The sequence below is a fragment of the Amblyomma maculatum genome, chromosome 1 (assembly GCF_055883805.1).
Source record: "Amblyomma maculatum isolate TAMU_Amacu chromosome 1, ASM5588380v1, whole genome shotgun sequence".
Taxonomy (NCBI): domain Eukaryota; kingdom Metazoa; phylum Arthropoda; class Arachnida; order Ixodida; family Ixodidae; genus Amblyomma; species Amblyomma maculatum.
This window is the reverse complement of record NC_139344.1, coordinates 206,729,615-206,743,505: the sequence shown is the minus strand read 5'-3', so window position 1 is coordinate 206,743,505 and position 13,891 is coordinate 206,729,615. Positions and strand designations below refer to the sequence as shown.

Below are 13,891 nucleotides of genomic sequence, written 5' to 3'. Positions count from 1 at the left end.
ATGAAACGTCAGTTTTTAAAGAGCATAGATATTTTGGTCAACAAAAGACATCTACAGGACGTTGCTTGATACTTATCTACGAGGCGTCAAGACGTCTGGATGCTGTCGTAGAAAGGATTGTTCAGTCTTCAGCTACGCTGGGTGTTTGCAGGTTTCGAACTGTCTTGAAGACACCCTGCTACGGAAGTCTAGACGGCTCCCTCAGAAGAGCTAGGTTGCAATATTTACTCTTAAACAGCGAAAATGTGACCATCAAAAGCATGAAAACAGAAAAAAAGCTCAATTCACATGTGGCCAACCCATACTGCGCAACAAAAATAAATGCGAACAGTGCGACGGCCATTTCTTGTGCCGTGGCGTGTATTTTTCGGTTGTAGGGGTGCAGTGGGGTGAAGGGGGTGTTGAATGAGGTAGCCCATCCTCCCCTTGTGACAGGGGCAAAAGCCAGTCACCTTCGCTTTCCTGCCTAACCTTCACTCCAGAGCCACAAAATTGTCCGCGAGCCACCCATGATTGTATCGTGGACGGCTCTAGTGTTCATGGACGATGTCACCACCCACGCAAAATCTCGTCAACAGAGCTGAAGCATGCACGTCGTTATGTTTTAAAAGCAGCTGTCTCATAAGAAGTGGGACGACTGGTGCGGTCATTTGGGCTCAGGAACGACCAACATGGCCCTCTGGAGTACTTTCCGCGGCATGAAAAATGGGAGAAGATAAAGATCATGCAGAGAGTAATATAAAAGCACAGCTTGGAGTTCGCAGATCCGAGTTCGCGTCGTTATCGAAAGCCTCGCTGTCTCCCTGACCGCGAGTCATCTGATTGGTGTAACGGCGTTTCAAACAGTCAGATATATATATATATATATATATATATATATATATATATATATATATATATATATATATATATATATATATATATATATCTGACTGCGTCACCCACCATGTGTGTGTGTGTGTGTGTGTGTGTGTGTGTGTGTGTGTGTGTGTGTGTGTGTGTGTGTGTGTGTGTGTGTGTGTGTGTGTGTAAAACGTCCCTGCCAAGTATTGCAAGGGCATCCTGGTGTGGCAATGCAGAAAGAGCTCAGGCCAAATTCTGCTGCCTGTAACATCAACCAGCATCATGCTCAGAAAGACTACCCCGCCTCTTGCTGCCTTCATCCAGCAAGAAGTGAGCGTTGCAGGGTGTTCAAATAGCAGCCAAGCGTCTCTGGCAGAGATTCGTCGCCACTGAACACGGTTCAGGAATGCACTGCGGCAAGTGGAAATAGCTTGACGCGAGCCACGGAGGCCATCCGCCAGCATGCTGCATTGTAATGGCATTGCTGGCTCAGCGAATTGCGACGTTCCCTCCCGAATGAATGAATCGAGCACAGTGCAATACGCCTTTCATCTCGCAACTTGCGCTCTCTTATCGGCAGTTCTCCCGGGGCAATGCTCTGCGTCGGCCACTCTTGAACGCGGTTATCAGGCTGCTGCCGACACTACGGCATGCGTAGCACCACCGGAGCAATACCTTAATCTACATGCATACAGGTCAACACCTTCGCAGCATGGCTTGAAGGAGTTGGGGCTACCTCCACTGCCTCCGTGGTGCCAGCAGTGTCGGTCACCCGTGCGACAAACGCACTCAAAGCGTAGCACGTATCCTCAGTTATCAGCGCCTCAGCCAGTAGAAGTGAACACCACAGCGACTCGTCGCACTGCGGACTACAAAAGTAGTTCCAGTGGACCGTTCAGATCGATGGCTTGGAATGTATGCATCTTCGAGCCGCCATAAACACTCACTGACAACTTGCTATCTCGGGGGTATAGCCACGCCTAGTTTTCATGGACACCGACCGCGCCTGCATAGAAGAGTGAATTTTCTGCCGGGAGAAGAACTACTATTGAGATCTACAATGATTTCAGCTTCAGAAAAGTTGCGTTTGCCCAGAACTACTAACACCGACGAGCGTCGTACCGGAGTATGCAGTGGCCTTCTTGGCCAGACAGGCATAAGGACAAAGCCGTGAAAATATATTAAGGCGAAAGCCTTTATTTCCTCATCGTTGTCGTCAGCAAAAGTGTCACGCCTTTGCGGCGGCTCTAATTGGTCGAGGCGGGATGACGTCATGGAGGTCTCGACCAATCACAGAGTACCACCACAGTATAGGTCCCCTTTCAGTCACCGACTATGGGACCTCCTTTTGCATATCAACCTTGTAACACGCAGCTGAAAAATTACTAGTAAAATTCTGATTCTGAAGGCTCGGTGACAACTGAGCAATGAATTAAATAATCAATAAAAGCTATGAAGGCTAAACAGGTAAATATGACGGTTCAATGTTCTCAATGGGAATGCACAAAATGCACTCGGAAGCAAGGATGCACGCATGTTTTCAACAGAATAATTCAGAAAATCTGTTGAGTAAGGAGGGGACGTAATTAAAAGGGGAGGGGGAGGCTTTCGAACGTACTGATTGATGTTCACGGGATTAAAACGTCAGTTCAGATAAACAGGAAGAAGTTGGAATTAAGCGAGTTTACGTTAACTGGCCTGGTTGTGCGTGGAGAAGGGCAGTGGAGCTTCGGCATGTCGCACAAGAGACAGGTCACACCGCTGCCACTGGCAAATATGTGCCGCAGAGGGGAGAAAAACGAGAATGCGCTTGAGGGTGCCTCGATGCCTTTAGCGCTTGCGTTCGCTGATCGCGCTCTCTGCGGACGAAAAGAATCCTTGCGCGACGCGTCTGTGCTCAGGTCTGCTCGATCAGGCGTGCGAGCTTGACGAATGCTCTTAGATGGACTATTCATTTACCCTCGTACAATTTTGGCTAGTTCCACAATTGAAGATTCGACCAATCGGACCACTTTCTACCGTGCTGGTAAGTGTCACGCGTCGCGTCGAACCTGTGCCTGGTGGCAATATTGGTTACGAAGCGGCGGTGCGGTGAGGATCCACCTGAACTGCAGGCGTGCAGGTGGCCCTTCCTGCACTAAGGACAGGAATGCCTGTTTACAGCAGCGCACCCTCAGCTTATTCTTGGAGAAAACTGCTATTCATTAGCATACATTAGGGCAGGCCGTGGTGCAGCCCTAACTTCATGTTGGCGTAAATTTCTCACATTTAGATGTCATAAGTCCAAGAAGTAAGCTGTTTATGAAGAACAGTACAGAATGTGCTAGTCCTTAGCGGAATTGCGCAGGAAAAACAGCTCCACATCAGTTATATTACACGAATTACACGTACAAATACCAGCAGTAAGGAGAACAATTTCAAAAATCCCACCAGTCTAGGCGTCAGTTTGATGCCAGTGTTCTTCAGCCGTGTTCCCCTAAACGACCAACATCTCGAACAAAATATATAAAAATAGGCTGATGGTGCTTGCGCTACACTGCGCTCTCGCTCAAGCTTTGCGTGTTTTTTTTTCCTTTTTTTTTTTTTTTTTTTGCTGCTTCATTCGCGCGCCTTTCAGAAAGTCTCTGCACCACGCCGAAATTACGCTCACAGATTAACTTGGAAATAATACCTTCTCACACCGTCTATATATAGGCATTCTTGAATAGAAGGCGAATCAAGAGGAAAATAGAGGGATGAATTTTTTATTTATTTTTTTTCCCCGCGGCAGATCAAGCAGTGCAAGCCATGGCCTATCCATGCGGACCTTTTGACGTCCGTGCGCGTGCAGGTCACGCATACAAGCGCACGGACAATTTGCGGCGCGCGCCAACTGTTTCTATCTAATTACGACCGGGAGATAAAGCGAAGCCGCCTCCGTCCTCGCGTGCTGTCTTGCTGAGTCTGTGCGCGCATCGATTGCCTTGCAAGCAGCTGACGATCAGGCTGGCGCACTCGTCGAGCCCCAAGTGCGCAATCGCCTCTCCCCAGGTAACAGACGTCTCGTCTTCTACACATGCCGCCGCTTCCATCAGCTGCGCAGCGCGCTGTCGTAAAAGCTTTGCGCTCTGCACGAGTTGCACAGAGATGAAGGCCTCTGACGCTTTCAATCCACTGCAGGTAACGGAACGAGCCTCAATGGCGTAATAATTCAAGGCATGTGTCTCCTGTCATTCGTGACACACACTGCGAGCGCAATTCAGTAGACGACAGTACGTCAGGTGCAGGCAATAACAGAACAGGCTGCCTTTCAGCCACCACACACCTCGGTGAAGATGCCTGTCCTGAAACGCAGTCGTTACTTTGCCGGTGAGCACCGCAAAAAAATTTCATAAGGTCCACCCTTGTGAAAATGGTTCATAGACATTCGACATAGACTTTTATGGACTCTATTGCCCTCTATTATACATAATAATTCTGCATTAGACAATCTATTGATTTTCTATAGATAAACGTTTACAGTCATCTTAATTTTCTTTGTCTGTAGACAATCTATAGACAGTCCTAAATTTGTCTGTAGACAGTGTATAAGACAGACTATAAAAAGATATATATTTTTTTAAATATAATGGTACGGCTGATTTGAGCATGATCGTAACAGTGGCGTCCCTATAGTGCTACTGACGCTCTGCGTTGTGATTGCCTTGTAAGGAGGAGGGCTGTCGGGCCCACTGTCCCACTCTTAGAAAACTGGGCAAGTGCGGCTCACCGCGGAGCTCGCGATTAACCTTTAGCCCACCGCTCGTGGTGGTGCACAGCTTGCACGCTTTGCAAAGACCGCAATACAGTATACAACCACTCCATAATACAGCACAACTGCTACACTCACCTCTGAACAAATATCACAGAGTCAAGCTTTTATATCCATCGCCGACGAGTGTTCCATGAGTGATGGTGGCCAATGGATAATAAGCAACACTTTCTAACATAATGTTAGAGCGATGCTCGCATTCTGCGGTTGGCATCGTCTCGAAGCTCAAGTTGCAAAGAAGTGTTATCGAAAAACAAAAACAAAAAAAAACATGGTTACTGGAAGAAAAAGGGCAAAAGTGATGGGACTTGGTATTTGAAATATATATGCTATGTTTCGTTATAGTTACGATTCAAATATTACCGTAATGTTTAGAAGAGAATATTTAAACAACATTTGTTTGTAACATTAAAACAATGTTTATAGTGTAATATTGAACATTATATTGATGCCAGTGTGATGAAGACAAGGAAGAGAAGCAGAAGACGACGAAGTTGCCCTCTCGCGCTCGGACCGTACGTCCCTGGACTTCGCCAACACCGGGCTCTTTGTGTTACCGGCTCTGCGGTCTACACACGCCTTTTTGCCGACGTGACAATATAACATATAGGATATATCATTCAAAAGTCGGCGTTAGTATAATGTTTCTTTTGAATGTTCTACTAATGTTACTTTTATGTGACAGAACGTTAGGTAACATTCAGGCAACTTAGATAACAATTTTATAACATTAAATTCTAATGTTCAGTGCGCCCCGCCGGTGTGGCGCAGTGGTTACGGCGCTCGACTACTGTTCCCAAGGACGCGGGATCGAATCCCGGCCTCGGCGGCCGCTTTTCGGTGGAGGCGAAAAGCAAGGCGCCCGTGTGCTGTGCGATGTCAGTGCACGTTAAAGAACCCCAGGTGGTCGAAATTACCGGAGTCCTCCACTACGGCGTCTCTCATAGCCTGAGTTGCTTTGGGACGTTAAACCCCACAAACCAAACCAAACCTAATGTTCAGTGCTACCTGGGGGACTGCATCCACATCACTGGAGCCAAATTTCAGTGCTTGCTTCACGAATGAGGCTGTAGCACAACCCAGAGGCACAACGAGCAAGAAATGAAAAAAAAAATAAAAAATAAAAAATAAAACAGTAACAAAACGCCATGTTCCCATATTCGTGCACCTTCTGAGTACAAAAAATTTGATGACACTTTCACTCAGCCATTTAGTGCTTCCTTGCTGTTGCGATGTATGTAAACACCGGGGGCCTCGGCGATCACCTTGTCTGGCATGGTATAAGCTTGCGGGTCGATTCATATTCGAACTAGTATTTATTTAAAATGACAAAGCCCGGACTGGCTGGTTTAATCGCTTCTTATTTAATTCGGCTAATGCATGACTGAGCCCCAATAGCGCGGCAGTTGTTCTTGCTCTCGCTTGAGAGCTTCCGTCAACGGAGACTGTGACGCCACGTGTTCGTTCCGAGCAAGTTTTGGCCATGTGGGACTTACGGTCCGGCACGATGTGAACGCTCAACTGTGGTTAGCGAGCACTCAGCCGGTTAGCTATGACGTCGCGTATTAAGGTCTTCGTTTCACGTCTGACCGTCCCTCGCTGGCTGCCGAGCGTTGACGGCAACGTCACTATGCCATCTAGCGCGGAAGAACCAGCAGTCCTGCCGTGGACGACTGGAAGCGCGTTTCGGCGCCCGGAGGGAGCTCGGTTGGTCTGACCGGGCCGACCGCAGCCCGAGCCTCGCCCAGCGGAGCGTTCATGCGTGATGACCGCGGCGGCGCCTGAAGGGTCGCCTCGGGGCCTTCCGAGCCTCGCTGCGCTGATGGAACGTGGCGCGCTGTCCAATCAAGGCGACCAGTTGGCCGTAAATGGCGCACACGAGGATCCCGCCATGAAACGTGAGCGCGCAGATACGACTTCGCTGACAGCAGGCGTCGTCCTGCGCAAGTAGGGGGGAAGGATGAGGCAGCTCAAGATCGATAAATATTTTGACTCGTATACTCGGTGTACGATGCATCCCGCGGTGGTGTGGCCATGAACTGATTCGCATGTTCTAGAATTTTCTTTATAGTGCAATCAATTCGCAGAACATTGCACGTGTTTTATTTATTTATTTATTTATTTATTTATTTATTTATTTATTTATTTATTTATTTATTTATTTATTTATTTATTTATTTATTTATTTATTTATAGGTACTGCGATCAGGTACAGATCATAGCAGGGTGGGAAAACCAAAAAGAAATACGAGCATATAAACGCACTTAAATTCATAAAATTTGCAGGCATTTTTCAAACATTAGTAAAGAACTCTGAGTTACAGTCTCGCTATTAAGTTTATTCCATTCCGTAATTGTCCTCGGAAAGAAAGAACATTTAAAACAGTTATTTTTGTACATATTCGGTTGCGCCCGTCAGGAAGCAAAGAAATGTTACGTGGAACGTTGCACACATTTTCATCATACTGCCTAGCCCTACGGTTTCAGCGGCTGTGACAGTCTGCTGTTGTGCAGGCGTTGCGTCTTGAACGGCCAGCTCCGGTGGTCGCATTTGCGTGGGGCAGAAATCCAAAATAGCCGGAGTATATACTGAGCTTGGCGGTACGTTTAACGCCGGGCGGTAGAAACCAATCCTTGGCCGTGCGCAACAAGGTGTTCTCCGTAGCCTGCACAGGAGCAGGTACAGCTGAGTGACGCGAAGTTCCAGTCAAGTTATTTCCTGTTCAGAGGTGAAGCAGGTTCTAACTAGACCTGCGACTCGTGGACTACGCTTCATGAAATCAGTATCTATACCGAGAAAGCTCCGGTAACATCGGTCAGACCGTGCGCGAGTTGATCGGAAAGCAACTGGGCGGCGGACCTCGCGAGAGCAAAAGAAACAAATAGGTTGCGCGACAAGAAGGCGCGATAGCGCACGGCAGGTGAGGATCACGGACGCACACAGGAGCGAGCGAGGAAGGGATGTCGCCCTCGAGCGAAGTACCGCGCAAGCACTAACATGGCGTCCCCCATTGCTTCTGCCCATCAATCTCTCTCGCCTTTGTTCTTTAGTGCATTACTGTATGTATCTGCACAGCTGTCGGGCATGGCTTCTATTAAGAGACGATCCACACGTTGAGTATTTAAAGAGATACCTTTTTGCGGGACATCGCTGGCAGTGATATAACCGCGAATTCAGACTTCGAGCATGTTCTACACGGAGGAGGGGAGGGGGGTATAAGGTAGCATTGCGACTCTGACTGTGTGACCGATGTGTGTTGAATTGAATTCGCTCCACATCAAGGCCAAAAAAAAAAAAAAAAAGATTCCATAATTGACACTTGATTTATTCGATAGTTTTTTTAACTGGTTCAAAAAACATCGCCAAAAGCCATAAATTTTCGCCTTTGGGCGTAATTCTAATGCTACCTTCACTAATGCTACAGACCATCAAAGCTGCTCCCTCATCTCCACGGCGCAGTTGAGGTGTCCAACGCCTACCTTTTTATTTATTTATTTTTTCATCTCCTCGATTCGCTTACAATTTATCTGTGGCCGCGGCAACAGGAAAACGGCGGCCATTTATTTCGCGAAGGTGGCAATACGTATACCAACTCGTTAAGGTTGGTTTGTGGGGTTTAACGTCCCAAAGCGACTCAGGCTATGAGAGACGCCGTAGTGGAGGACTCCGGAAATTTAGACCACCTGGGGTTCTTTAACGTGCACTGACATCGCACAGCACACGGATGCCTTGCTTTTCGCCTCCATCGAAAAGCGGCCGCCGAGGCCGGGATTCGATCCCGCATCCTTGGGAACAGTAGTCGAGCGCCGTAACCACTGCGCCACCCCGGCGGGGTAACCAACTCGTTAAAATGCTTCAGCTCTCTCTTTACATCAGTCACTCTTGAATATATATCGTTCGCTCCCTGCAGTGTATGCCAGAACACATGTGCGCGAGTTAATGTCATGCTCTCCGTGAGCAATTACGTCTCTGTTTTATTTTCCCCCTACATTGGATAAAAGAAAATTAGGTTATGTCGGTGCTTCTTCCGCATTCCCATTTTTGCTTCTGCCAACTCTCTTATCATTCGCGCACTTACTCACTGAGCAGCGATGCACAGTCATCTCGTCAACGCCAGGCAGAGCTGTTGGGCAGCTCCGGTTTGGACTGTATGCATATACATTGTTGGTTGTGTTTGTAGTTGTTGAGGCTTCGCTACTTGTATGTGTATAATGTAATACGATACATCAGAGTATCATGTGTCTGTGGATGCAGTTGTCTTTGTATAGTTTTGTATTTTATTGTATTATTCTGTGTCCTGCACTCCTGCTTGGAGTCGAGCGACTACGCAGTATTGATAAATAAGTAAATAAATAAATAAATAAATAAATAAATAAATAAATAAATAAATAAATAAATAAATAAATAAATAAAACTCGTGCATACCGTATAACATCGCCTTATCGTTGTTTCGATGATAATCATAGTGTATGTGAAGTTGTGAACAGTAAAAAATGCGAAAAATACTTTGTAGCTAATGCGCTTTATGGAGAAATATATATAGTTCCTCGAAGGCGCTTAGATGAAGACGCGACCTGCACAATGGGACGCACGCATTGTCAAATATCCTGCCGACGATGACAGTTGGATGAACGCGGCCTAGCAGAACGTTCCGAAAGGCATCAAACTCCCAAAGTTCTCTTGCCAGATGAGCTCATGTGACTTCTTATTTCTTAATGCAGCTGCGCAAGAATGCCATGCCGGAACTACACCGAACTCGGCAAAAAGGACCTAAACAAGTCCAGCTTTTTAGACATTGGGCTTAATTGTGAGACAATTGCGGAATAATGCAGGATATTGTTGCGAACCTATTGATGGCAATGGTCACACCTTCCAATGCCAAGGGAAACCTTGCTTTTTAAACTCATCTTATGTTTGGAAAAGTGGGAGGGAGGGAGAGAACGCCACAGAAAATCAAACGATGCGTTTTTTACGATAAGTATAGAAAACTAAAAGAGTCCTGAGGGTGGATCTGAGGATATGTTGTTGTGGTATAACCTTATGAAACGCAAAAAAAAAAAAAAAAGAATATGCGTTCATAGACCCCTTCGTGATGAAAAATGAGCTCGTCCAGAATTTCTGGGCAAGTGCGCACAACCAGCAACTCGTACACGCCCGAAAGAATGTGCTGTCTACAACTAAAATGCTGCTCTTCACTTGGGAAGCGCTTTATAAGCTTTATGTTCGAAAGGCGCGCATGATGAATATTAGCAAGTGGAACAAAAAAACAATGGCTAGTTCGCGCGCGTTTCGCGCATAAATTCGAATCGTGTTTGTTTCCGGCGACAATACTTGTAAGAAAGGGCACTTATGATAACAATACAAGCTAATGAGAGGAGAATCGGAACCGTGACTTTTCAGCGGTCGCACCTTCAGGTACTTTCCATCTCAACGGGTACGCTTTAAGCCAAAAGACCGAGCACTCAGGCAACGTCATCTTCATTCACTTCCTTCACCGCTCCACTTAACCCTGTTTCAGCGAAGCAACCAGCTCACGGTCTGTTTCTCTGCTTCGGTTTCCGAGCAGGCAAGGAAAATCTGAAGCTTGGCCGACCTTTCATCGAGCTGCAAGCCTGTAAACTCGGAATTATAATTGTTGAGATACAATCTCGCTAGCAGGCAGTGAGTTTTCATCTTGTATGCGTAGCGTGGGGCCACTGGAGCCGAAATACCGCGGACGTTATCCGCCCAGCCGAGGAACGATCCGAACTGCACCGTCGTTAGATTCATTCGCCGTCCCGCTGTCTTGGCGCCGGCCTGTACCCTCCTCCAAGAGCGTTGGACGGCCGGTTGGTGATTCCGGTATCATTCGTGCTCGTTCGGAACGGCCGATCCGCAGCGCTGTAGCCCTTGCCACAGGCAAGGCGCAGCCCGCCGACAGCGAAACGAGCTCGTGCGTAGACCTCAGCGCTTCCCTTCCTTTATTCGTATGGAATTTCTACGAGTTTGGGGGGCAGCGGTGGCCATGATAAGCGTGCTGTGTATGTGCCATCGAAAAGGGTTCTAGTTAAATTGAGGACAACGCAGAGGGCTATGAAAAGAATATGTTAGTTGTAACGTTAACAAAAGACTGAGAGCAGAGTAGATAAACGAACGCGAGTTAATTACATTCTTGCCAAAATCAAGAAGAAAAAATGGGCGTGGGCAGGATATGTCATGCTAATGGAGGATGGATAACCGATGATCTCTAAGGGTACCAAATTTGATCCCAAGGCAAGGCAAGCCTAGCAGGGGATGGCAGAAAGTAAGGTGGGGGATGAGATTAAGAAGTTTGCGGAACAAGTTGATGCAGCTACCGGGTTAATCGGAGGAACATGGGAGAGGTATTTGCCCTGCAGTGGGCTTCGTCCGGCCGATGAGGATGCTGATGATGATGATGCTACCGCTGCTGCTGCTGATGATAGGTGTGGCATCCGCTGCGAACTTCCTCAATTAATCCGTCGTTGTCCCATAACCTGAACCAATGTACTAACGCTGCCCTAGCTTCAACCAGAAGTACCCGAGGTAAATGTTTGGTGATGATCTACAGCTTATAATATTTAGAAACTATATGACCAAACAGTAGTCAGTGCGTAATAACTACCATCTCTTTCAAGGTTGTTCACAATTAGACCTTACTCTGCATCGTCTATATGAAACGACAGCTATCCTAAATGGATCGCCGTTAGTACAACTGTATGCTTCTGTGATGTTCTTCTGATTCCTCCTGATTCATAATCGCTACTTAAAATTCCAGCTACTCTAAATTATGCAACATGAACTTGTGGAACGGAACACGCAACTTGATTCGAGTCATATGTTCGTGAATCGATTTGTGTCGTTTTTACATAAAGAAAACGTGGGTGAGAGGAACGCATTTCTGAGGGCTTCATTTTGCTGCGTCTTCCACGAAATGTAAGAGAAAAAACAAAAGAAGAAAAAACAAAAGTTCCCACGAATGGCACGAGCGCGGCTGACGACCCGCGGCCGGCGTGCCGCCGTTCTTGACCTTGCGCGTTCAGGGCGGCCACTGCGGCGACCACGCGGCCCCCCTCCGGCCTCGAATCGAGGAGAGCGGCTCCCTGCTCAGGGTCGGAGCACAGAGCGGCGCGTCCGGACGAAGACCGCTGCCGTGGCGGGGTCTTAATAGCCCGAATAATGGAGCTGCCGGTTGAACTCCAGGCTACTCGGGGCCGCTACTCCGCTCGTGGCCCCAAACGATCTCCCTCACGCCCTTGCGGTTCCCAGAAGTCACCGCGACGTGGAAGAGTTCGTCGACAGTCGACGACGATAGAATCCGTCACTCTCTCTTTCGCGCCCGCTGCCGTTCGTTCATCTCGTTGCGGCGGCTCTCTGTTATGTGTGTGACTGTGTGCGTGTGCGGACGTGGGGAGGAGGGGTATTCCCGCCGTCGCACTACGGCGCATGGAAAACACTCGCCGCGGGGACAAAGAAGGCGGCATAGGAGGCACGCCCGGGCCTGCGAAAGGAGGGGGGAGGCTACCACACAAACAGCCTGCGATGATTCTCCCGGCGCCGTTTTTCGTGTCGGCGGAAGCAGAGCGGAGGGAGGGTCACAGAAAACGCCCCGAGCGTGACGCTCTCCGAGAACGGCATCCGGCGAAAGCGCAAGAAGCGCTCACCGCACGCTGCCCGGCCTTCCTTCGGCAGAAAGAGTCAACTGGGCGAGAAGATGAAAAAATACCGAGGCGGAATGACGCGAGCGACGAGCGAGAGAGAAACGGGCGCTCAAAGGACGCTCTTCGCATAGCTGCGTGCGAGCGATCGCCACGGCGTCTTGTACGCGTCACTCACGAGGCATTCTTTCCACCGAAGGCAAGCGCAGCGTTTTCCCACGTACGAGAAGAAGAAGAAAAAAAAAAAAAACAAGCTTGATAAAAATGCCTCCCAGGAAGCTTCGGCAAAAGAAAGGAAAAGTTAATATGTGGAGCACCAGGACGCGCGGGGACAACAACGAATTCACGAAAGATAGCGGCCTGGCATGCTTTGCCGCAATCCTCCAAAGTGAAGCCACGCTTCTGTCGGTGAACCAGGCGGCACTGCTTAGGACGCATCTGCAATGCAAATTCGCGTCGTCGTTCGACAGAGCTCTCATTACGGCGGGAGTGGTCAGACCATACTCGTCGCCAGTGGTTCCTGGTCGTGACTACCTCGGCGACAACGAGAGGAGAAGGAAAAGAGGGACGCCTACGCTGGATGACGATGTTCTCTCTCTCTCTCTCACCAACAAGAGGTTATTACGGCGCCGGGGCCTTGGTGCCTCACGCAGCTGCACGTGCCTCGCACCACGCGTTTAACGCGGCGCGCAAGAGTCCCCGAATCAACCCCCGGGCGGCAGTTCGTCAGCACTCCGTCACTTTCCCCGTGTGATGGCGAGTATGACGGAGTATTTCGTCACCTTCGGTAGAAGCTTCAGCAGATTTGCTGGTTCGCCGGTGTGGACTCGAGGCAGGTTGCAGCACTCAACTTTGACACTAGCAAAAAATTCCCGGGAAATATTCTCTTTATAACTTTTTTTCGCGGCTATCTGCAAACGTGCGAAATCACTCTAGTATTGATGATGATGAAAAGCGTTTATTTTGAGATCTGGTGGGGAGGTGGTCTAGTGAATAGCGATCGATGGACCGAAGTTCGCTACTGGCTTACGGATGACTATTTACTAAGCGTTGTTTCTTTGTCTTTTTCTTAAGGTGAAAGCCTCTCTTGGCTCATGGGCTGCGTACATTCTCGCAGGAAATGTCCGCAGGAAATGTTTGCAAGAAGTGTTCGCAAGAACGAACTGACACTACAGAAAACAAATCTGTCTCGACCGAGAAACGAACTACTACCTAGAATTTGTAAGGGGCTGGACCTTAAGGCCAGTCCCCACACTCTCTCCTGAAAATAGCCATGAGTAAATTTTTTCCAAAACCACTACCCTCCGATCCCTAGCCGAGCGAGTTAATCACTGCGCCAGGCCAGGCTCGCGGGAGAAACCGATCGTAATTCTCCACGTCTAGCGCGAGAATGATAGTAGTGACGGCAATGACGGTGCAGTTAGTGATAACGATGACACCGAAGTTAGCGATAATGATGATGGTATTAGCGATGACAATGACGGTGCATTACGGTTGAGAATTATGACATCAGCATTAGTGATGAAGATGATAGCAGGGATGACAGTGACAATGCAGTTTGTGAGAACAGCCCTATACAGAGGATTTCGCCATTTCCGCTTA

General features: G+C 48.2%; 1 protein-coding gene across 1 annotated transcript in view; it reads right to left on the bottom strand.

Moving 5' to 3' along the window:
• MESK2 (misexpression suppressor of KSR 2) overlaps positions 1–13,891 on the bottom strand; it is a 47,557-nt gene that overhangs the window by 28,891 nt on the left and 4,775 nt on the right. The window lies entirely within an intron of this gene.